The 26155-nt window shown below is 40.8% G+C and overlaps 1 pseudogene; it reads left to right on the forward strand.

Annotated features, from left to right (window-relative positions):
* The first annotated feature begins 20163 nt into the window (after nt 1–20163).
* Nucleotides 20164–20933, forward strand: LOC102866421 (annotated as a pseudogene).
* Nucleotides 20934–26155: the final 5222 nt, after the last annotated feature.

The raw sequence follows: 26155 nt of genomic DNA on the forward strand, positions 1-26155 counted from the left end.
CCAGATGAAGGACTGGAGTGAATGAACATATCAGTTTCTATGTAAGTGTGTGTATCATGTGACACCCAAAGCCTTTAAAGAACCAATACAGCTCTTATATCTAAGCTCTGAATTACTCTATTATGGCTTCTCCTCTGTGATAGATAAAACCATTCTTGTACAGTTTACATTAATTACACTCAGTAATTAGATGGTCAAGGGAGCTCTAGTGTCCTCGTGGGTAAGAAGTTATGCTGCCAACCCAAAGCCAGTCAATTTGAATCCATTAGCTGCTCCTCAGGACAAAGATGGGCATGGGATTTACAGCCTCTGAAAATGTGATTTACAACTATGTGATTTACAGCCTCTGATAACCCCACCAGAGCCTTCTGATTCAATGGTCAATGAGTTCGACTTGTTTTGAGTCAATGATCTAATTAATCTAGCTGGTCAGTGAAAGAAAAGAAGACCCTCAGTGAGATGGTTTGAAAGTGACTGCACCAATGGGCTTGAGGATGGCCCAGGATAGGACACAGTCTGTTGTTCATAGGGTCTCTATGAGTCAAAGCCAACAACACACCACCTAACAGTAAGTATTTCTTGTGTTTCTCCCAAATAAATATTTACTTCTAAGTTGACAGAAAGCTTCGAGGTACCCTTCTTTCTGTACTTCTCTGTGTCTTCCTCAGGACTTTTGATTTGCTTCTCCTTCTGCATACCTGATCTCAGATCCTTCACATAAATAAACCAGGTGACCTTGTGGGTCTCAAATTCACCCCCACAGGGGGTTTTTGTGTGTAAAGATTGCTGCAAACACAAAGCCCACTGCAGCCACGCTTTGGTTCAAAACAGGATTTTCTGCTTTGTTTCTAAAATGTTTCCCAGAATTCTGTTGGCCTTGGTAATCCTCAAAAAACACTTAATAGAAGCTGTTGTTGTTGTTATTGTTAAGTGTCATCAAGTCATAGACGACTCATAGCTACCCTATGCATGAAAGACCTGAACATGTGTATAACTTTCATCATTTCTCCAAGTTCATAGGGTTTCCGGAGGCAAGCTATTTAGGAAGTGGATGCCACTCCTGCTTCCAAGCTTACGTGTATGCAGTTGTGTTAAGTGGAAGGAAAAGAAGATAATGAAGTTGTATCTACACTATGATTGTTGTTGATGTTGTTGTTATGTGTCAAGTTGCCTGCAACTCATTGGAACACTATGTACAGCAGCTCTGAACCCTGCCCTGACCTGAGCCAGGTCATTGACTCCAACACACTTAATCCCATTGCCCCAGTTACTGTATCAATCCCTCTCAACTGGAGTCTTCCTTTTTTGAGCTGTCACTCCACCCTTTCAAGCATGATGTCCTTCTCTAATGACCTATCTTTCCTGGCCACATGCCCAAAGTATGTGAGATGAAGCTTCAAAATCCTAACCTCCAAAAAATAACTTGGTTTCACCCTCTCCAAGACAGACCTATTTGTTCTCCTGGCAATCCATGATATACTCAGTACTCTTCTCTAGCATCACTACTTAAAGACATCAATTCTTCTTCGGCCATCCCTAGTCATTGTCTAGTTCTCTGATGCATAGAAAGTGATTGTGAAGACCATGGTCTGGATCAGGTGCATCCTAGTCTCTAGACTGACATTGTTCCTCTTCAATATTCTAGAGAATTCCCTGACAGCAGACTTTCCCAATGCAATTAGTCTTTTGATTTCCTGACTGCTAATGCCAAGCATGTTGATTACAACATAAAATTATGTATGCATGTGGCAAAGCCAGAAGGAAATGTGGAGAGATGAAAACAGCTGGTTTGAGGGTGATAAGATCTAGATGATTTTTTTAATTTGACTTTCCTTAAATACCATAATACTATTTTGGAAATCGTATAAAGAATACCTGGTGGCACAGTGAGTAATCACTTGCCTGCTAACCAAAAAGCCAGTGGTTTGAACCCACAACTGCTCTGAGGGAAACAGTCTATTTCTGAAAGGATTGTAGCCTTGGAACCCCCTGGGCAGATCTACTCTCCCTAAAGTGTTACTCTAAGCTAGAATCATCTCAACAGCAAGAGGTTTGGGAGTTTAAAATGCAGAGCTTCTAACTCTAGCCCAAGACAATTCACCTCTTTCCTTGTCTCCAGACCTGCCACTCAACATGACTCTTCCAATGTCTAACAGGTATATTCAGTTTAATATGCATCAGGAACACTTATGATTTCCTTACACTTTCCTGCATGAAATCCAATGCTCATGTGTCCCCTCTTGTGCCTACCTGAGACTTCCTTGGAGCTGATTGCCTGAATGCTCTCTTCAGCTTTGAAATTCTAAAGGTGATTCCATTTGTTCTGGATTTTTTTTTTTTTAAATTAAGATTGTAATGAAAGTTCATAGAGAACCTGAATTTCCAGTTTCGCCACAACCTCGCCAGCATTTGTTGTTTGGTATTCTGTTAAATTTTGCCATTCTAACTGGGGTGAGATGATATCTCATAGTTGTTTTGATTTGCATCTCTTAGAGCTAGGGATTTTGAACATTTCTTCATGTGTTTGTGTGCCATCTGAATGTCTTCTTTGGTGAAGTGTCTGTTCATATCCTGTACTCATTTTTCAACTGGATTGTTTTCCTTTATCTTGTTGTGGTGAGTTCTGGAATTTTTAAGAGCTTATCTGCTGCTCCAAGAGAAATAGATGAACAATCACCTCCCGTGCAACTTATAGCCTTAGAAACTTATTATAGGGTCCCCTAAGAGACAGGTCACAAGCAACTTGATGGCAGATAACAACCACAACAAGGAGAAACCTGGTTTTACCCTCTCCAGGACAGACTTGTATGTTCTTTTAGTAGTCCACAGTATGTTCAAAACTCTTGTCTAGCACCAAACCTTAAAGGCTTCGATTATAGAGGATTTTTTTTAAAATTTTATTTTGCACTGTAAATGTTCTCGTAATGGAATTGACAAATGCATCACACTGAACTCTCATGGAATTATAAAGAGAGGGTGTTTTTTTTTTCATTTTTAGTTTTTGTTTGATGATGGGAGAGTTAGCAAATGATCCTGGGAGATGGTAAAGCATTTGAGGACAAGTGATACTCTTAAATGCTCGTTATCACTTCCTTTTAGAATTCTCTATCTCCTTTCTCATACACAGGAACTATGGTGACATAGTGCATTATCACATTCAGTTAGGTTCCTTACTAACCAAAAGGACAATGGTTCAAATCCACCAGCTGCTCTACAGAAGAAACATGTAAAACTTTACAATCTCAAAAACCTGATGGAGAGTTCATGATGGGTCAGAAATGACTTGACAGCAGTGTTTTCTTTGGTCTTGATACACACTATTTCTGGATTCTGGAATCCAGACTTCCAGAGAGCATGGCCTGAATTAACCATTCAGATTAGTTTGCCCAGCAGCATGGTCCAAGGAGGGCCAACCAAAGTATTATTTCCCCCATGATTTCAAGTAAATGCTGTAAGAAAACAAGCTCTTCTCTTCTGAGATGATGAACAAAAATGACTACGTAAGGCAACTTTCCATCACTTGGAGAGAGTCTGTCAAGAAAAAAGGCACTTTGGTGATGTAGTCGATAGGGAATTGGGCTGATGGCCCAAGGCAGTGCCTCTCCAGCAGTTAGAATCTACCAGTGGCTCTGAGGGAGGAAGAGGGAGAATCTCCTTCTGTGCAGTTTACAGCTTTGGAAACCAAATGGAGGGTCAGTTATGAGCTGGTCTTAACTCTCTCAGCAATAAGTGAGTGAATGCATCAAAAAACAAAGGCAGCAGAAAAGAAAACAACTGTACTCTGAGAGAGAAAGAGAGACTCCAAAGCACTTAAAGCTCTGACAACTCCCAAATAGTCTAGAGGTACGTTGCTAACCCCAGAGGGGTGCTTCTCTGACACTTCAGTCTCACCAGAGGTTCTGTGGGAGAAAGGTGGGCAATCTTCCCCCTTTTATAAGATATGTCCCGTTCCATTCACCACAGCCCTCATCGTCTTCTATGGCCTCCCCAACACTGGGCATTACTTGAATTTTGTTATCACTATAATACTGTTTTTCTTATGGCAAAGAAGTACAGCTCTCTATACAAGTCTCTATCAGAAATGGAGAGATAAAACAGAGACCTAAAAGGCTGAATGTTTCAAGGCAGAGAATGTATTTCTCTGAGGAAGCATAAAATGGTCTTGTGTGCCTAATAGCCAAAACGTGGCTGTGTTCTTCCTTCTGACCTATTTTATTCTTCTGTTCTCCTCTCTGACTCTGCAGGCTATGCAGGCCTCTGTATGAATGTTCTGCAGACAAATGCACCAGGCACACAGCTGTGCGGTTATTAGACAACCTAATGCCAGACTATGGAAACCCAGGCACCTGCTGACCTCAAGTGAGGACACTTGCTGTAAGAAGACAATCTCCCTTATCTCTACTGAGAAATAAAAGTCGCCTTCATTCTTTATTGAAATTGGTTCATATAGCCAAACAATCATCAGTCAAAAGAAGATGTTGAGGAGAGCACAGGCTCATGCAGAATCTTAAGCCAGTATTTTCTCCTCCCTCACAGAGCTCCTTGCTGCTTCCTGGTCCTTTACGCCTGCCTTGGGTGGCTCTCTGTGCTGAAATGCTCTTTCTCATGTCATTGTTCCCTCACTTCACTCAGCACTTTGGTCAAAAAGGCTTCCTCTCCCACCTGTTCTGAAATAGCACCCTTTATCAGTAACCATCTCTTTCTCCTGCTTTATTTTCATCCCCACCACCTGTCACTATATGACAGTAGTTTGTCTGTTAATTGTCTCTCTCCCACTAGGATAGACACAGAAACACGGCCTATTAGATAGAGTCACTACTCTATCACTGGTGCCTAAATAAGCTCCTAGCCTGAAGTAGGCATTCATTACAACACTACTGAGTGATTGAATTTACAAGTCAGGAACCAGAAACACTTTTACTTCCTTCTTTCTGGCCTGGATCCACTTACTATTTGCATCTTCTGCTTAGATATGCTTCACAGCTTCATCTTTGGCTTATCCTTCAGATCCTGTGGTCTTTAGGTGCGATAGCAGATTGAAACCTTGCCCAATTCTCTGCCAACCTGACAATCTCTGCTGGGCTCCAGCCCTTTGTTTGTGTCAGTCTTCCCCCTACCCCCACCCCGGGGAAGTCTTCCTCTCCTTTGCTGTCCCTCCATTTTTCTGAGCATGACGTTCTCTTCCAAGGACTGGCCCTTCCTGGTAACATGCCCAGAGTGTATGAGAATGAAGTCTTCCAGTTCTTGCCTCTAAGAAACACCCGGGCTGTACCTCTTCCAAGGCAGATCTTCAGACTCCAGCCTGGCACAAGGAGGAATCTGTCTCACGTGGCTCCCTTGCTCCTTAACTCTACCAACACAACAGTGGTGCATGGTCGTGCTGGCGTTACTGAGATACGCAGGAGGTTCACACGGCGTTACTTGACACTGTCAGAGTAACACCAAAATAACTAGCCATAATTTTTTTTTGTGAAGGGTTTCAGCAGAAGCTTATTCTTTATTTAAAGTATCCCTGTGGTTAATTAAACCAACAAACACTTTTTTTGCAAGCCCAGTTTACATGTATCAACACACCTGCAAGGACTAACTCTTTGCTAATTTACTTTTGAACCAGAGTTACCATGATTACCCAATTACACCAACACTTTGAATATGTCTGTACATGTTGTCAGCCTGCATTGTTTTTGGTGGTGGTGGTGGTGCTATTTTTGTAGTCAGTGATCTTGTCAAATTTTCTCGTGCTACCATATTCTAGAAAATAGTATTTGTGAACTTATATCTAAAACTTCTTTATTTGCATGGAAGTTTGCAAATGATTTTTTTCCTTGCTTACCCATACATATTTTGTTTTATAGCATACTAATGATAAATAATTAATATCATTCATTTAATACAATGTCTGCTTGATTCCTTAGGCTTCAGGCCTTTTGTTCATAGGGTTGCTATGAGTCATTCTTGACTTGACAGCAATTAACAACAACAACATCATTCAACTTATTATTTTCTTTTTTAAATTTTATTTTATTAATTTTTAATGAACATTTACAGAGATTTTTGGATTTCCATTCATTCATTGTTGCACTATTTTCTCTACCCCCACTTCGTTCCTCTCTTTTTTTCCTTGAAAGTGTTTTAATTGTCCCATTGCCACAGTGCTTGTCAAAACCAGTTCTGATTAATCTCCTTTGTCAGTGTGTTCTTTGCCATTTTCTATCACTCCTCCCTAAGAGAGCTTTCACCCTGATTCATAAGGAAAAGGGGATGGCGTATTCTCTTAGCTACTTCCTGCTGAAAAGGGATGCTGTAGGTTTCAGGGTGAAGATCTCTCACTACTCTAAAGGGCCCCTTCGGCAATAGGAAACACGTAGACTATTGTGGAGATTGATATTGGAATTTAGATGCACTGTTATCCATTGTGCTTAGCCATACATGTTCATATCCTTGAAGATGCATCATGGAACCTACCTACTTTAAATAAAGAATAAATGAATGAATAAATAAATAAACAAACAAACAAATAAATAAATAAAATGCATTATGCAGCCTAGAAGACACAAATTTAACAAAAGTACATGAGACAAAAATTAAAAAGCAATAATATTCCAAGTAGAGGTTCTAATAGTGGCACAAATCAAGTTACAGGGGGAAGGTAGCTCTTAAAATAAAAGGCCTATTGACTAGCACTTTGTCTATTATAGTATAAAGGTTAGGAACCACAAGATGTAGAGGTTCAACTATGTTATTTATTGTTCTTAAGTCCTGCACCAAATTCCATCTACCACTGGGTTGTTTTACAGCTCGGAAGTCTGCATGCAAGGCAGAGGTGAAGTAAGGAACTGCTTATGAGGTTTTCCGTCCATTCCAACAACTAAGAGATAGTGAGAAGAGTTGGGACCTCAGAAGGCTTTTAGGACCAATTAGTAGGTTCTGTGTCCAGGAGAAAATGAATATACTTACCAGTAATGTTAATGCTCCCCCACAGCTCTTCTGGGAGGATCTGAGTTGTTGAAGCGTCCTCCTTTGTTTACAGCTGGGAGCTCGGGCCTGTCAGTCTTCAGCCACGAGGACCTGATGTGGGCTGCCCTTGGCCATGTGTCCTTCAGATCCACACTTAAAGCAAGTGAGTGGGAGCTTCCTCTCTACTCCCTTGCCTATCTGTGGCTCTTATCTGTGATACTGTCTACTGAAGTGGCCAAGCTTTACACAATGGAAGCAATTCTGACCTCCTTTATTACCTTTGGGTGGCATTGTTTATGAGTAAGACTTCCTTTTTCTGACACAGGCCCTAAACTGGCAGCAATAGCTGCCCCAATAATTTTGGCCATTCTCTGGTCTTTTTTCTTCCCTCTAGATCCCAGTTGTTAAAAGAGGGGAAAATTTAAACAAATATATAACAAATAATTTTGAACAATATAATCTTTTAAGTTTAAGGCTAGAAATATTATCAATATGATCATTTCCAATCCAGAGATGCATGTTCCAATGCAGTTCCTATTTTCCATAAATGGTTTTGGTAAGAAGAATTTTGTAAATGTAGATACAGTTCCACTATTCCTCCTCCATGCCGTGATGTAGTGTTATTAGCATGAGCAGTTATAAATCCATTGCCTTCCTTACTCTAATTTTTTTTAATTTAAATATATTATTAATTTCAGTAAAAGTTTACAGACTTTGGATTTCCATTCACTCTTTGTTGCATATCAACTTATTATTTTCACCTGTCTCCCATCCTACCATCCCTGGTAACCATCCACGCATGAGTCTGTCTATATGTAAACCTACCTAGACCAAAAACTTGTTGTCTGAACAGAGCAAGGAAACTCCATCTGGTTTAAAGGTTTAAAAATCAAGAAAAGTGTGTGTCAAGGATATATGCTTTCTCCACACCCATTCAATCTGTATGCTGAACAAATCATGTGAGAAGCCAGACTATGAAGAAGAATGTGGTATCAGGATCAGAGAAAGGCTCAACAGCCCGTATCACTCAGATGACACAATCTTGCTGCCTGGAAATGAGAGGACTTGAAACACATGTTGCAGAGGATCAAAGATTATATAGCCTTCAATATGGATTACACTTCAATATCAAGGAATCAAAGATCCACAACTCTGGGTCAATAGGCAACACCATGATCGATGAAGAAAAGACTGAACTTGACAATGATTCCTTCTTACTTGGATCCACAATCAACACTGTCAGTACCAGAAGTAAAAAAATCAAAAGATGCTTTGCATTGGGAAAGTCTGCTGTCAGTGACCTCTTCAAAGTACTGAAAGCATGATGTCAGCTTAAAGAATAAGATGCACCTGACTCAAGCTATGGGTTTTTTTCAATCACTTGCTATGCGTCTGAGAGTTGAATAAACCATCATATAAAGGCCAAGCTGTTATTACATTGCATACCCTTCTGGTGGAGCATGATAAACATAACTGAATGGGCTAGGATGTCAGGAAAGGTCCATGAGTATAATCGGCTGGCTTTCCCTCGTGGATGTGTATGGAGGCTATTTTGTGGCTTATACAAATGGACACTATTTGCATAGCCTGCCATTTGTGGCTCTGTGTCATGCCTTTGGCTAAAATAAGCCTCACTCTTGACTGCCGGTCTCCAGGTCAGTTCATGAGGTGCTTCTGCATCTCAGAATTCTATAAGCAAGCCAGGAGTGGTATTTGCTGCTTACTGATAGGCATTTCTTCTGTCTGATCTGCTCACCACGGCATCACACCAGGCCTTGACCTATGTGAACTACTCTGGTAAATCAAACATACCTAAAATCTGCCTGCTTTAAGTCTAATCTCACTCATCATCAAATGCATTTTGGGAAGGCAGGAAACAGAACTCAGTGGTGATTGGAAAGAAAAGGAAACATAACAGTTTACCAGGACCAAAGTCTCTCATGGCATTGGTATGAAGATAGAAATTCAGAGGCATCAAGGGGCTTGATTAAATGGACTGACACAGTGACTGCTGCAATGTGGGTCAGGGTGTGTGAGGATGGCACAGGATAGGACAGGGGTCAGCTCTGTTGTTCATAGGATTGCTGTGATAGCCCCTAATAATAATAATAGGTTTGTCAGTTTCTCTCTGTTAGGAAAACTTCCTGGGCCGTCCCAAGTGGTCCCTGGCTGTTTACAAAACCACCCTGTGTCTTCAGTGTTCAGTTCAAAACTTTTTCTCAGTTATAATTTTTCTCACTAGGCTGAGGTCTACAAATTTTGTCTAACCTTGAGGAAAATGAGAATCCAAGAACACTTGATTGTGTTCATGCAAAACGTATACTTGGACCAGGAAGCAGTCCTCAGAACAGAGCAAGAAAACACTGCATGGTTCAAAATCAGGGAAGGAGTATGTCAGGGATGAATCCATTCTCCATATCTTTTCATTCTATATGCAGAACAGATCATCCGAGAGGCTGAGCTTTATGAGAAATGTGGCATCAGGATTGAAGGAGGACTCATCAACAACCTGACTTATGTAGATGACATAAACATATGTGTTTCTTCTTCTGTCAGTCAGTGGGACACTTGGACTCTTATCACCACAACCCAAAGGTATCAATCCTTCTTCTGTCATCCTTTTTCATTATTCAGCTCTCAGATCCATAACAAGTCATCACGAAGACCATGGTCTGCATCAGGCACATTATAGTCTCTAGACTGACATCATTGTTCTTCACTATAATATTCCCCAATACAATTTTTAATTCTTTTGATTTCCTGGCTGCTGATACCAAGAGTGTTGATTGTGGAACCAATCAAAGTGAAGCTGTAAACAATCTCAATCTATTCACCATCTATCATTATGCTGCCAGTTGGTTTAGTGGTGAAAACCTCTTTTTCTTGATGTTGAGCTTTAATCCATATTGAAAGCTGCAGCCCTTGACCTTCTGCAGCAAATGCCTCAGGTCCTCCTCAATTTCAGCAAGGAGATTGTGTCATCTGCATATGGAAGGTTGTTGATGGGTCTTCCTCCAATCCGGATGTCACATTCTTCCTCATAGAGTGCAGCCTCCTGGATGCTCTCTTCCACATAAATAAATAAAAGGAGACCAAGTGAGGTATTCTGTTTTTATGGCTCGAGGCTTAACATTAAGAAGACAAAGATTCTCACCATTGGGCCAATTGATAGATAGCACAATGATAGATGGAGAAGAGAATGAGGTTTTAACAATTTCCTCTTGCTGGGCTCCACAATCAACACTCTTAGTATTAGCAGTCACAAAATCAAAAGATGAATTACATTGGGGAAGTTGGCTGTCAGGGACCTCATGAGAATGCTGAGGAGCAATGATGTCAGTCTAGAGGCTAAGGTGTGCCTGATATAAGCCATGGTTTTCACAGTTACATGTTATGCTTCAGAGAGCTGGACAATGACTAAGGATAACAGAAGAAGAATTTATTTCTTTGAGTTGTGGTGCTGGAAAAGAGTATTGAGCATACCATGAGCTTCCAGGAGAATAAATAAGTCTGTCTTGGAGAGGATGAAATCAGCTTTCTCCTTGGAGGCAAGGATTTTGAAGCTCTGTCTCACATACTTTAGCCAACTGGGCACGAGGGACCCAGTCTTTAGAGAAGGACATCATACTTGGAAGGGTTAAGGGACAGTGCAGGATAGGAAGATCCAAGATGAGATGGGTTGACATGATAACTGGTGCAATAGGATTAGGTGTGTTGGAGTCATTGAGACTGGCTTAGGATAGGGCAGGCTTCAGAGCTGTTGTACATGGGGTCGCTGTGAGTTGCAGGCAACTCGATAGCTCATAACAACAACAAATTCTGCTCTTATAAAACAAATTGTCTTTAGGATAACAGTATAGAGTTAGGATGAGCAAATGAAACCTTTTAAGTACAAAAATGCAGCTTGGAAAGGAACCAGTTTCTAAAATAGGCCATTCTAATCACTGAGAGTGCTACAGCAGTAAATGTGTCTGTAACATTCTCAAACGGCTATTTACAATATTTAAATAGGCCAGGAAGAAATAATCAACAAGAAAAGTTAGGTTCTTTCTGTTTTGTCTTAAAACACATTCAATCAAGAAATTGATGCACTTCAATATGTGCCAACAATTCCAAACCAAACACTGAAGTAAAGCTTTGTTTTTATTTAAAAACCAAAAGGAAAGTTTAGTTAGAAATGAATCTGGCTTTTCCAGTATTTGTTGGTAAAGACTTTTGGTTTTGGTGGTTTGTTTTTTTTTTTTTTTTTAATTCTAAGTTCTGTTGAACCAGTTACTCCTCATTCCTATTTTAAAGCTTATATTTATAAGACATGAATGTGTTTGACAGTGTCAGGGCGCAAATCCTTGTCTTTGTGAACATAATATTTTCTCTCAAATTCTGCAGTGCTTCCTCTCTGTCATGGACTGGAATTGTGTCCTTCCCCTCCACTCCCTGCAAAGCATATATTTAATTATATAATGTTAAAGCTCTGTAGTGGTTCCCATGACCTAATAAATGAAATAATTGTAAAAGGATTATGAGTGGAATGCAGCACCCCTTAATCCCATCATAGCCCTAATTTGATATAGGAGATTCCCAAGGGTATGGCCTGTAATACCTTCACTGGGGATAAAAGGAGAGGAAAACAAAGCAAGAAGGAGGGACCTTTAGTACCTCAGAACAAGAATCACCAGTGCGCACTTCCCGACTCAGATATTTGTGGGGCAAAGCTCTCTGATCCACTTAGAAAGGCCAGACTCATGGGGATCTTCAAGGACTGCCTTGCCTACAGATGCTGAAGGAAACAAAAACTTTCTCCCACAGACACCCACCACAGAGAGCTAGCTTTCTCCTAGGGCTGGCACCCTGAACTTGGACTTCTAGCCTCCTCCATTGTAAGAGGATAAATTTCCATTTGTTAAAACTGTGGACTTAGAGTACTACAAGTACTATAACCTGCCACTATAGTACTTCTCTTCCAGTCAGTTGGCTAGCTGGATGTCCTTCAGATTTCCTGGCACAACTTAGTGAGTACATCCAGGGCAGCGTCCGTTTCTTGAAATAAATCACTCCTGGAGCCTTGTTTTTGCCAATTCCTTCATAGCAACTTGAACTTCCTCCTTTATCACCACAGGCTCTTGCTCATATGTTATATCATGAAATTCCTTTATATCAGCCATTTCCTTTTGATACAGTGACTCTGTGTACTCTTTCCATCTTCTTTTGGTACTTCCTGGATCATTCAACATTCTACCCAAACTATCTTTAAGTATTGCCACTTGTGGCTTGAATTTGTTTTTCAGCTCCTTCAGCTTAAGAAATGCTGAGTGAGTCTGGCCCTTTTGATTTTCTGACTCCAGCTCTCTGCACATTTCATTATAGTATCTTGCTTTGTCGTCCTGAACTGCCTTGTGAAATTTTCTGTTCAGGTCTTTGATTTCTTTATTTCTTCCTTTAGCTTTGGCTTCTCGGCACTCTAATGCAATACTCAGAGTCTCATCTAACATCTATCTTGGTCTTTTCTTCTTCTTTAGCCTTTGTAATGATCTTCTGCAATCTTCATGGACGATTTTCTTGATATCCTCCCAGAGCTCATTCGGTCTATGCTCATTGGTGCGCAAGGCCTCAAACAAACCTGTCCCTGAGATGGTTTTGAAATTCAAGTGGGACAGACTTAAGGTCAAATCTTGGTTCCTGTGGACTTGACTTAATTTTCCTCAACTTCAGCTTGAATTTGCATATGAGTAGTTGGTGGTCTGTCCCACAATCAGCACCTGGCCTGGTTTTCACTACTGATATTGAGCTTCTCCAGCGAATCTTTCCACAAATGTAATCTATTTGATTCCTATGCATACCATCAGGTGAAATCTATGTGTATAGCCTGCGTTTATGTTTCTTATAAAAGGTATTTGCAATGAATAAATCATTGAATGTGCAGAACTCTATCATTCTATCTCCAGCCTCATTTCTCTCACCAAGCCCATGTTTTCCAGCTACTGATCCTTCTTCCCTGTTCCCAACTTTTGCGTTCCAGTTGTGCAGGCTGCCAGATGTGCAGGCTGGATTTAGAAGAGGTTGTAGTACTAGGAATATTGCAGCTAATGTAAGATGGGTCTTGGCAGAAAGCAGAGAATACCAGAAGAATGTCTATCTGTGCTTCATTGATTATGCAAGGCTTTTGACTGTGTGGATCACAACAAGCTATAGCTGACTCTGAGAAGAATGGGAATCCCAGAACATTTGATTGTGCTAACGCAAAACCTGTACTTGGACCAAGAGGCAGTCATCAGAACGGAGCAGGGAGACACTGTACAGTACAAAATCAAGAAAGGGTTCTGTCAGGGATGTATTTTGTCTCTATACCTTTTCAATCTGTATGCAGAACAGATCATCCAAGATGCTGGGCTGTATGAGGAGGAATGTGGCATCAGGATTGGTGGAAGAATCGTCAACAACCTGCGTTATGCAGATGACACAACCCTGCTTGCTGAAACTGAGGAGGACCTGAAGCCCTTACTGCAGAGGGTCAGGGATTGCAATCTTCAATATGGATTTAAGCTCAATATCAAGGAAAAAAAAAGATTCTCACCACTGGGCCAATTGGGAGCATCAGTATTGATGGTGAAGAGATTGAGATCGTTAACAGTTTTAGTTTACTTGGCTCCACAGCCAACACTCTTGGTAACAACAGCCAGGAAAACAGGAGACGAATTGCATTGGGAAAGTCAGCTGTGAGGGACCTCTCAAGAGTACTGAAATGCAACGACGTCAAGCTGGAGACTGAGGTGCGCCTGATCCAGGCTATATAGTCTTTGCAATTATGTGTTGTGCATCGGAGAGTTGGACAGTGAATAGGGATGATAGAGAGAGAATTGATGCCTTTGAGTTGTGGTGCTGGAGAAGAGTGTTGAATATACCATGGACTGCTAGGAGAAAAAACAGATTTGTCCTGGAGAGGGTGAAGCCAGAATGTTCCCTGGAGTCAAGGATTCTGAAGCTTTGTCTGACATACTTTGGGCATGTTGCAAGGAGGGACTGGTCCTTGGAGAGGGACATCATGTTTGGGAGAGTGGAGGGATGGCGCAGGAGAGGAAGACCCTTGATGAGATGGATCGATTCTGTGAGTGGAGTGGTGGGAATTAAGGTGTTTGAGACAGTGAGGTTGACACAGGATAGAATGGCGTTTAGGGCTCTTGTACATAGGGTTGCTATGAGTCGCAAACGACTCGATGGCACACAACAACAACAACAACAACAACATAGTACTTCAAGGGAGTTCTGCTGGCCTAGTGGTAAGAAGCTGCACTACAATCCTGAAGGCACACAGTTCAAATTCACCAACTGCTCTATGGGAGAAAGATGGGCTGTCTCCTTCTGTGTGGTTTACTGCTTCTGAAAATCTGCTGGAGAGTCAGCTAAGGGTTGGTTCCGCCCAGTACAATGGTGCGTAACAACAACATACTTATAATACCACTTATAGCAGCACTAGGGAACTCTGGTGACCTAATGGCAAGAAGCTGTGATGCAATCCCAAAGGCACACGGTTCAAATCCACCAGTTGCTCCATAAGAGAAGGATAGGCAATCTCTGAAAAACTTGTTAAATATATTATGATCTGTTTAATTATAATTAACCAATTATAATTATAACCAACCAGTTTAATTATATTGTGATCTCAACTATTTAATGCACAAGCATAAAGGTGCCCTGAGTCATATGATACTATTGACTGCCAAGAAAACAAACAGGTCTGTCTTTGAGAGGATGAAACCAACTTTCTCCTTGGAGGCTAGCATTTTGAAATTCCATCTCATATACTTTGGACACATGGCCAGGAGGGACTGGTCCTTAGAGAAGGACATCATGCTTGGAAGGGTGAAGGGGCAGCACAGGAGAGGAAGGCCCTGGAAGAGTTGGATTGCTATAGTAACTAGGGCAATGGAAGTAGGTGTTTCAGAGTCAGTGAGACTGGCTCAAGACAGGACTGGCTTTCAGAGCTATTGTACTTAGGGTTGCTATGAATCAGAGGTGACTTGATGGCACATAACAACAAGTGATATGAATGACTAACTAGATGTTAATTCATTGTTATTGTTGTACACCATTGAATTGAATGCTACTCAGAGGAACAATATGAACAACGGATCCAAATGTTGTCCTATCTTGTACCATCCTTACAATCGCCAACATGCTCAGCCCATTGTCACTGTGTCAATGTGTCAATCCATCTTGTTGAAGGTCTTCCCCTCTTTCTCTGACTCTCCACCTTTCCAAGCATGATGACTTTTTACAAGGACTGGCCGGGCCCTCTTGACAATTTTCCCAAAACTGACAAAGTTTCCCCATCCTTGCCTCTAAGGAGCAGTGTCGTTGCTCTTCCTTTAACACAGACTTATTTTCTTTTTTGACCGTGTATGGGCTAGTCAGTGCTCTTGGCTAACACCCCAATTCAAAGGTATAGACTCTTCTTTGGTGTTCTTTATTCATCACGCAGATTTCAGATGCATAGGAAACAATTGGCAAAACCATGGCTTAGATCAGACACGCCTTAGTCTTTAAAGTATCATACTTGCTCTCTAGCTTTCTGGCAAGGTCCTCGACAGAAAATTTTTCCCAATGTATCATGTCTTTTGACTTCTTAACTGCTTTACCATGATGTTGATTGTGGATACAAGTAAAAGAAAATAATTGATAACTTTGGTCTTTTCTCCATGTGGCCTATTAATGCAGTGGTGAGGATTTTGTTTCCTTAACATTTCGATGTAATCCAAATTGAAGGGTATAACCTTCTCTTTACTTAATTAGTGCTTCAAGTCTTCATTTTCTGTGAACAAAGTTATGTATGTCATCTGCACAACACAGGTTGTTAGAAGTCTTCTTCCAATCTTGATGCTACATTGTTCTTCATCTAGTCGAGCCTCTCAAATTATTTGCTCAGCATACAGATTGAGGAGATATGAGGAGGAGAAATTACAACCCTGCTTCACACCTTTTTTAACCAAGGAGTGTTTTTAACACCATTTTTAACCAGGGAGTGTTCTCTTGTTCTGATTTTACAACTACTTCTTGGTTTGTACAAAGGTTTTGCATGAACAAAATGTCCTGGAATACCCATTCTTCTCATTAGATTTTCCATGATTTGTTATGATTAACATAGTCAAATGCCTTTGCACAGTCAATAAAATACAAGAAAGCATCTTTCTGTTATTCTCTGCTTTCAGACAAGATCTGTCTAACATCAGCAATGATATCCTCATAGCATGGTCTCTTCTGAATTCAGCATAAACTTCTGTTAATTTATAGCTATTAAAAAATCAGAAGACCACTAAATGGCAAAATCTAACACAAATACTACCACAAAATAGTAATATACAAACTGTCAATCAAGAAGAAATGTATAACCTATGAGGCCCTATTTCTGTTAAAGGAATAGACTAGAGGATTGGTCAGAAAGCTTCACTATAATTCTCTTAAATGTATAATGAATAATTAATGTCCATTCTACACAAAGTTTTAAAATATTTAAGAGGTAGCAACTCTTAGAACTCATTTTAGGAGGTCATAGAGTTTCCTAGATTGCAAACTTTGCAGCAACAAATTATAGCTAAAACTGAGAAAAATGGGAATCCTAGACACTCAATTGTCCTCATGCAAAACCTGTACATAGTCAAAGAAGGAGTTGTCTGAACAGAATAAAGGAACACTGCCTGGCTTAAAATCAGGAAAGGTGTGCATCTGGGCTGTAGCTCTTCTCCATATGTAGTCAATCTGTACTCTGAGAAAATAATTTGAGGAGCTGCACTAGATGAAAAAGAATGTGGTATTAGCATTAGAGGAAGATTGATCAACAATCTGCCTTATATAGATGATACAACCTTGCTTGCCAAAAGTGAAGAGGACATGAAGCATTTACTGAAGAAGATCAAAGACTATACACTTCAATATAGATTACATTTCAACATTAAGAAAGCAAAACTTCTCACTCTGGACCAGTAGATCATGATAGGTAGAAAAAAAAGTGAAACTGTCAATTCTTTCTTTTTTAAATATTATTATTAATTTTCATGAAAGTTTACAGAGACTTAGGATTTCCATTCATTCATTGTTGCACTTTTCTCCTTGCCCACCCCTCCCTCCCAATTTGCTCTTCTCTTTGAAAAGTTAAAGAAAAATTATTTCATTGTTATATAATCCCTGCCCCCAAGTTCATTCCACTGTGGAGCCTTAATTCTGGACTCCTGTCATGACAACAATACCTAATCATATATCGCATGTAATATTATACAAAATGGGTGACCTAGAGGACATTATGCTGAGTGAAATATCTCAGTCACAAAAGGACAAATACCGCATGGTGTCACTGTTGTAAAACAGGGCTGACATCAGGGTTGAGGGAGACTGAGGAAGAGGGGATAAACAATATATACTGCATTAAAACAGATGAGGGAGAGAGCTGTCAATTATTTCATTTTACTTGGATTCACAATCAACACCCAATGTAGTAGCAGTCAACATCAAATTATGTGTTAAATTGAGAAACTCTTCTATAAAAGTCCTCTTCAGATTGTGAAAGACAAATTGTTGTTTTGATGCACCTTCGAGTTGACTGTGACTCATAGCAATCCTATGCACAATAGCTCTGAACCTTGCTCTATCCTGAGCCAATCTCACTAAATCTGATACACCTACAATCATTTCCCCAGTTATTTTATCAATCTATCTCACCTGGTCTTCCTTTCCTGGGCTGTATGTACATCCACCATTCCAAGCATGATAGCCCTCTCCAAAGACTAGCCCCTGTTGGCTACACACCCAAAATATGTGAGATGGAGTCTCAAAGTTCTTGGTTCCAAGGAGTAGCATGGTTTCAACATCTCTAGGACAGATCTGGTAGTTCTCTTGGCAGTCCATGGTATGTTCAATATTCTTCTCCAACACCACATCTCAAAGACATCAATTCTTCTGTCATCCCTGGTCACTGTCTGGCTCCCTGATGCATAGCAAGTCATGAAAACTCCAGCCTCAATCAAGCGCACCTTAGTCTCTAGATTGATATCCTTTCTCTTCAGCACTCTGGAGAGGTCCCTGACAGCAGATGTCCCTAATGCAATTTGTCTTTGATTTCCTGACTGCTGGTGCCAAGAGTGTTGATTGTGGAACTGAACAAGCTGAAATTGTTAACTTCAATCTCTTCTCCATCACAATACTGCCAATTGGCCCAATAGTGAGAATCTGTTTTCTTGATGTTGAGCTTCAATCCATATTGCAAACTATAGTCTTTGACCCTTTGCAGCAAATGCTTCGGGCTCTCCTCACTTTCAACAAATAAGGTTGTGTCATCTGCATAATGCAGGTTGTTGACGAGTCTTCCTCCAATCCTGATGCCACATTTCTCCTTATAAAGTCCAGCCTCCCGACTGATCTGTTCTGTATACAGATTGAAAAGGTATGGAGACAGGACACATCCCTGACTCACTCCTTTTCTGATTATGAGCTATGTAGTATTTTCTTGCTCTGCTCTGACAACTGCTTCCTGGACCAATTATAGGTTTCACATGAGGACAATCAAGTGTTCTGGGATTCCCATTCTTCTCAAATTTAGCACAGTTTGCTGTGAGCTGCACAGTCAGCTGCCTTTGCATAGTCAATGAAACAGACATTCCTCAAGTACTCTCTGCTTTCAGCCAAGATCCATTTTATATTGGCAATGATATATCACTCGTGCTATGGCCCCTTCTAAACCCAGCTTGTATTTCTGGTAGTTCTCTAGTGAGGTACTACTGTCCTGGTCACTTTTGGATACTCTTCAAAAAGATTTTGTTTGCATGTGGTATTAGTTATATTGTTCTATAATATCCATACTCTGTTGGATCACCTTTTTTTTTTGAATGGGAGTAAATATGGATCCCCTCTTGTCAGTTGGCCAGGTAGCTGTCCTCCAGATTTCTTGGCACAACCTAGTGAGCACATCTAGGGCCGCATCTGTTTGTTGAACTATGTCAATTGGTATACCACGACTTTCTGGAGACTTTTTTTTTTTGCCAACTCCTTCAGTGCAGCTTGAACTTCCTCATTCATCACCATTGCCTCTTGAAGATAAGTTGTTTCATGAAATACTTCTGTATCAGCAAGTTCTTTTTGGTACAGTGACTCTGTGTACTTCTTCCATTTTCTTTTGACGCTTCCTGGATCTTTCAGTATTCTTAAGGTTGCCCACAGCATCCTTAAGTATTGCAACTTGAGGCTTGAATTTGTTCTTTTAATTCCTTCAGCTTAAGAAATGCCGAGCGAGTTCAACTCTTTTGATTTTCTGATTCTAGATCTTTCTGTCTTTCATTATGTCCTTTTAAAGACTAATGTGTGTCTGACCTAAGCCATGGTTGTGTCAATTGCTTTCTCTGTATTTGAAAATTGGACAATGAATAAGCCTAACAGAAAAATAATGGATACCTTTACAATGTAGTGTTGGAAAAGAGTACTAAACATACCATGGACTATCAAAAGAACAAACAAGTCATCTTGGAAGAAGTGAAGCCAAGGATTTCTGTAAAGGCAAGGATGGTGAAACTTTGTCTCATATACTTTGGGCATGTTGTCAGGAGGGACAATATGGACTTTGTCCTTGGAAAAGTCATAATGCTGGGAAAGAGGAGAGTTAGAAAAAGAGAGGAAGACCGAGAAAAAGATGGATTGACACAGTTACAGTAACACTGGTCTTAAGCATCTCGGAGATTATAAGGATGGTGTAGTTCAGAGCAAAGTTCAGATCTGTGGTTCACAGGGTCAACTATATGGCATCTAACAACCACCACAATCTTGGCAGCATCAATTCCACTAGATATATACCAAATAGACTTGAAAGCAGGAATCAGTGTATACACCAAGGTTCATTGAAGCATTATCCACAAAAGCCAAAAGATAGAAACAGTCCAAGTGTCCATCAGCTGAAAATAGATAAACAAAATATATCATATAGAAACGATGTAGAGCCATGTGGAGAAATGAGGCTCTGATACATACTACAACATGGCTACACTTACAAAACATGATGCTACGAGAAATAAGTCTGACACCAAAGGGCAAACATGACATGACCCCATCTATATGAAATTACTCTAACAGGCAGACATCAGTGATTGACAGGGGCTGGAAAATTGAAGAGTTATTGCTTAAGAGGTACTGAGCATTCCAGGACAACCATTGGGAAAGGAAGAAAGTGGCAAGATGAAATTGGAAATCTCTGTGGTTTCTGTGGGTAACAGTGAGTATATGTGGAATGGGGGCTTCCTGTCTACCCAGCTACAGGCCCAACGAGATGATGTCAGCAGAGTATGTCACTCCAAGACCTGCAGCAACCCTGAGAACAACATGGGCCTCATCACAATGACTGTGACATGGTCACCACACTTACCCCAGACACTGGCCACATCCTGTCTAAGCTCTGCGCTGTCCAACCCACGGGCCAGATCATCCTCTGTACCTCCGTCCACCTGGCCTTTATGGCTCTGGGGCATCGGCAGGGCAATAATCCCAAGATGCTCATCATCGCCTTTGTGAGAAGCCCTGGGGAGGACAGTGAGAAAGATCTCATGAAACTGGCCAAAGGCCTTCGGAAAGAGAAAGTAAATGTTGACCTTATCAATTCTGAGGAAGAGGAAGTGAACACAGAAAAGCCAACAGCCTTTGTAAATACACTGAATGGCAAAGATGGAACCGGTTCTCACCTGGTGACAGTACCTCCTGAGTGCAGCTTGGCTGATGCCTACCTCAGTTCTCCAATTCTGGCTGGTGAAGGTGGTGCCATGCTGGGTCTTGGTGCCAGTGACTTTGAATTTGGAGGGGATCCCTGTGGAGATCCTGAGCGAGCCCTGGCTTTGTTGCCATGGAAGAGCAGTGGCAGTGGCAGCAGCATGAAGCACAATGGACTTGAAGCTGGGATTTCTGCAACTGGGGCTGAAGGTGAAAGAGACTCAGATGACGCCCCCCCGACCTAAGCCATATGACTGAGGAAGAGCACGTTGCATATGCCATGCAGATGTCCCTACAGGGAACAGAGTTTGGCCAGACAGAATCAGCTGACATTGATCCCAGCTCAGCCATGGACATGTCTGAGCCAGCCAAAGAGGAAGTTGATTAGGATGTGATGCAGGACCCCGATTTCCTTCAGAGTGTCTTGGAGAACCTTCCTGGTGTGGATTCCAACAATGCAGCCATTTGAAACGCCATGGGCTCCCTGGCTTTGCAGGCCACCAGGGAAGGCAATAGCACAAGAAGGAGGAGAAGGGGGAGGGTAACTAATCTCGGAGCTCATGGGCTATATAGAACAGGGCTGAGTAGGGCTTGATGCGCTATCTGTAACTATTACAGCCTAAAGAAAACTTAGCAACTTAAAAAAAGAAGAGGTATCAAGTTCTGTTAGGTAGATCAACGTCCTGTGGAAATGTATAGTAGAAATGATTGTACATTGATTGTACAACAATGTGAGTGTATCTAATGTCACCAGGCAGTGCCTTTAAAAAAGGTTAAAATGGCAAATATTTTGTCATATAAATTTTATCACATTAAAGAAACTCCCCTCAAAGAAAAATATTAAATCAACTTTATATCAATAAGATATTAGATAAAAGATAATTTTAAGAGAATGAAAAGAAATACCGCAGAATTAGAAAACGTATTTTAAGAATCATATATCTGGTAAAGGACTTGCATCTAAAATAGGTAAAGAGTATTTACAGCTTAATAATAAAATTGGAAATTTCACTTTATAAAATGGCCAAAATATTTAAACAGGCACTTTCACCAAAGTAAGTTAGTTCATTGAAAGACACAGTTTACATGCAACAATGAATGAATGAAAATCCAAGTTTGCTGTAAACTTTTGTTAAAATCTCAATAATTTTTTTTTAAAGAGAAAGATGCAGTTTGTATTTGTCATTGTGTGCAGTTGAGGGGACTCCAATTCTTAGCAACCTCACAGAGCAAAGTAGAAGGTTTTCTCAGATTGTAGTCTCTATGGGAACAGATAGCCAAATCCTTTCTCCAGCATAACTGGAGCTGCTGGTGGTTTTGAACAGCCACTTTCAGTTAACAACGAAACTCTTGAGGTCGTGTCTGGAGGTGCTAGCAGGGGAGAGCAGCTACTCCCATACCCTTCACTCAAGGAAGAGTCCTCCTCTATGAAGGAACACTGTCCTCTTCAACCAAGCAAGCAGCTTCTGGAAGGATGCTCATGGATTGGTGAGGGAGGGAGAAGACATCTGCCCAGCCAGCCTGATCAACCTCAGAGATCAGTGGGTAACAGATAGTGCTCCCAGTTCACCCTCATATCCCAGCAGCTAAACTCTTAGGCATTGTACCACCACACCCAAAACTAAACCTGGTTAGATGCAACTCATAGCAGCCCTATCGGACAGAGTGGAACTTCCCTCTAAGTTTTCCAAAGTTGTTAATCTTTATGACAATGTTGTTGTTGTTGTTGTTGTTGTTGTTGTTGTTGTTGTTATTGTTATGTGCCGTCGAGTCACTCGTGACTCATAGCAACTCTATGGACACTGCCGTAAACCCTGCTCTATCCTGTGCCAATCTCACTGTCTCCGACACACCTACCACCATTACCCCAGTGACTGAATCAATCCACCTCATAGAGGGTCTTCCTCTCCTGTGCTGTCCCTCCACCCTCCCAAGCATGCATCCTTCTCCAGGGATGGTCCCTCCTTACAACATGTATGTCAGATGGAGCTTCCAAATCCTTGCCTCCAAGGAGCAGTCTGGCTTCACCCTCTCCAGGACGAACTTGTTTGTTCTCTTAGCAGTCCATGGTATATTTAATACTCTTCTCCAACACCACAGCTCAAAGGCATCAGTTCTCTTCCTATCATCCTTAGTCATTGTCCAGCTTTCTGATGCATAGCAAGTGATTGCAAAGACTATGGCATGTATCAGGCGCACCTTAGTCTCCAGACTGACATCATTTCTCTTCAGTACTTTGGAGAGGTTTCTGGCAGCAGACTTTCCCAGCGCAATTTGTCTTTTAATTTCCTGGCTGATGGTGTCAAGAGTGTTGATTGTGGAGCCAAGCAAACTAATGCTGTTAACAATCTTGATCTCTTCATCTCTATCATGATGCTGCCAATTGGCCCAATGGTGAGAATCTTTGTTTTCTTGATATTGAGCTTCAATTTATATTGAAGGCCTCAGTCCTTGATCCTCTGCAGCAAGCGCTTCAGGTCCTCCTCAGTTTCAGCAAGCAGAGTTGTGTCATCTGCATAACGCAGATTGTTGATGAATCTTCCTCCAATCCTGATGCCACAGGAGCCCAGCCTCCCAAATAATCTTATGATATTACTTATATATTACTTTTAAACAACAGAGGGGCAATGAACCCAAACTATCAACCTTTAGATTAGCTGCCCAGTGCTTTAACCAACACAACACCAGTGTAATTTGCTCCTTTAAAATAAATCAACTCATTGCAATTGAGTCAGAACCAACTCATAGCTGACACTCCTGCAGGTTTTCAGAGGCTGTAACTCACATGTAGGAGATTGCGCCTCATTCTCCCATGGAGCCACTGTTACAGAGGCGCTAGAGAAGTGTGCCCTCTGGGCTAGCAGTACAATTCCTCAGGTACTACACCTGAGCTCCCTTCATTTGTACTTAGGGATACTGAAGAGGCTTTGGTGGTGCTGGAAGTAAGGCATCCAGCTGCTGCTCAAAAGGTCAGCAGGTTTTATTTTTATTTTCATTTTTTTGTTCCCAAACCAAATAAAAACCAATAAACCCTCAGTGATGAAGTCAGTTCTGATGCATTATGAGCCTCCGTTGGGTTTCTGAGGCTGTACATCAAATCAGGAGGAAACTGCTCATCCTTCTCACTGGGAAAGGGTTGTGTGGCCTTTGACTTAACAGCGTGGCTCACAACTGACTAGGCCACCAGAGCTGTGGGGTTCAGTCTGAAGATCGGGTTAGAGACGTATACATTAAAGTCATGATGTACGTCCACTAGAATGTCTAAAAACTTTTTAAAAATTGACAATACCAAACATTTGCCAGCATATAGAACAACTGACCTCTCACATACTATCGGTGGTAATGGAAAATGGTAAAAATGTGCTTTAAAGCATTTTGAAATTTTCGTATAAAGTTAAGCATGTAGTTATATGATTCAGCAGCATAACTCCTGAGTATTTATGCAAGAAAAATGAAAACATGTGTTCTATACAAAGACCCTACATGAATTTTCATAACAGCTTTTTCCATAATTACTGAAGACCAAAAGAAGCCCAAATATTTACCAACAGATGCATGGATAAACTAAGTGTGCTAAACCTAGATGTTGTTGTTATATTTGTCATTGAGTCAACTATGACACACAGATACCCTGCGAACAGATCTGGACCTTGCCCTGTCATGTGCCATTCTCATGATCTCTGTCCTACTCAAGCTCATTGTGGTAATCACTGTGTCAATCTACCTTTTTTTTTCAATTTCTATTTTATATTGGTGTGTTTACAAAGTTCATATACATTGTGTTTCACACTATCCTTCAATCACATTGTTTCAGATATTCCTTCCAATTCATTATATCTTATATAATTAATCAACACTGAACTATGCCCACCATTGTTCTGTGTTTCCAGATCCCCTCTCCTTCCATCTATCAAATGGTGCGACCCTATGATTTTCCACCCACCCATCCTTATCTTCTGCTCCTACCCTGTCCCCCTTGGAATCTTCAGACAAATTTTACTAGTTATCTTTCTAGTTCTACAATAAAGGTCTCATACAGGTTTGTCCTTATGGGACTGAGTTAGTTCACTCAGCATGATGCCCTCTAGTCCTTTTCAAGTTATGTAGTAATCACTACTCCTGCTTGCTGCATAGTATTCCATTGTATTTCCACACATTTCTCAGTCCATTTGATTGTGGTTGGACATTTGGGCTGTTTCCATGTTCCAGCTATGGTAAATAATGCTGCCATGAACATTGGTGTACAAATCCCTGTTTGTGTCTCACTTCCAATTTTCTCAGGGTATATTCCAAGCAGTGGAATACCTGGGTGATAGGGATTTTCTATGTTCAGCTTTTTGAGGGAATGTCAAACTGGCTTCCTGTGTGGTTTACCTACCACTTTACAATCCTACCAACAGTGTATGAGAGTTCCTATATCTCTGCCTCCTCTCCAACATTTATTACTTGCTGTTCTGTTAAATTTTGCCATTGCTACTGGAGTGAGATGGTATCTCACTGTGGAGGGTCTTCCACTCTTTTGCTAAAACCTCTACCTTTCCCAGGTAGAGTCTTCCCTCTAAGCACTGGTTCCTTCTAAAAATATCCAGATAATTTTGTTGTTGTGTGTCATTGAGTCAGAACTGACTCATAGCTGACCCTCCAGTAGGTTTTCAAGGCAGTTAATCACACAAAAGGAGATTGCTCATCCTCCCCCAGAGCAACTGGTAGGTTTGAACAGCGTGCCTTTCAGATGATAGTGCAGCATCTTACCATTAGACCATGGGAGTTCCCTAATAGATTTTACACTACTATTCATTAAGCAGCTTGGAAGGAGGAGTGGCATCCACTTCTGTAATAGCTTGCCTCCAGAAACCCTATGAACCTGGAGAGAGGATGAAAGGCACCCAAGCATCGAGGACTCTCCTTCATAGGGTCGCTATGAGTCGACTGCTACTCAATGGTACTTAGCAACAACAACAACAACAACAACAACAACAACAACATTCATTAAGCAGTACTCATCAAGTTACACATACAGTTATTATATAATCACAAATTCCACTAGGTATATGCCCAAAGGGCTTAAAAGCATGAATTCATTGTCAACTGAATGACAATGACTTTTGATTGACATACCAATACAAAGGAACAAATTATTGCTATGTTTAACAACATAAATTAACCTAAAAAGCAATGTGCTAAATATTAGAATCCGCTACAAGAGACTACTTATTATATAACCATTTGTGAGACACAAAAAACCCTACATATTACATTTCACTTAAAGAGCTCTAAAGGCATAGGGAGTTTACCCAAAGGCAACACACTCTCTGGTGGTTTCAACCCATGAATGGATATGCAGGGAAAAGACAGACAAATTTCCAAATAATTTACAGCCTCCAAAAGATAGATAGATAGATAGATAGATAGATAGATAGATAGATAGATAGATAGATATAGATACATAGATATAGATAAATATATA

This window comes from Elephantulus edwardii, unplaced genomic scaffold, assembly GCF_000299155.1.
Source record: "Elephantulus edwardii isolate Elephantulus edwardi_28Jun2011 unplaced genomic scaffold, EleEdw1.0 scaffold00231, whole genome shotgun sequence".
NCBI lineage: Eukaryota > Metazoa > Chordata > Mammalia > Macroscelidea > Macroscelididae > Elephantulus > Elephantulus edwardii.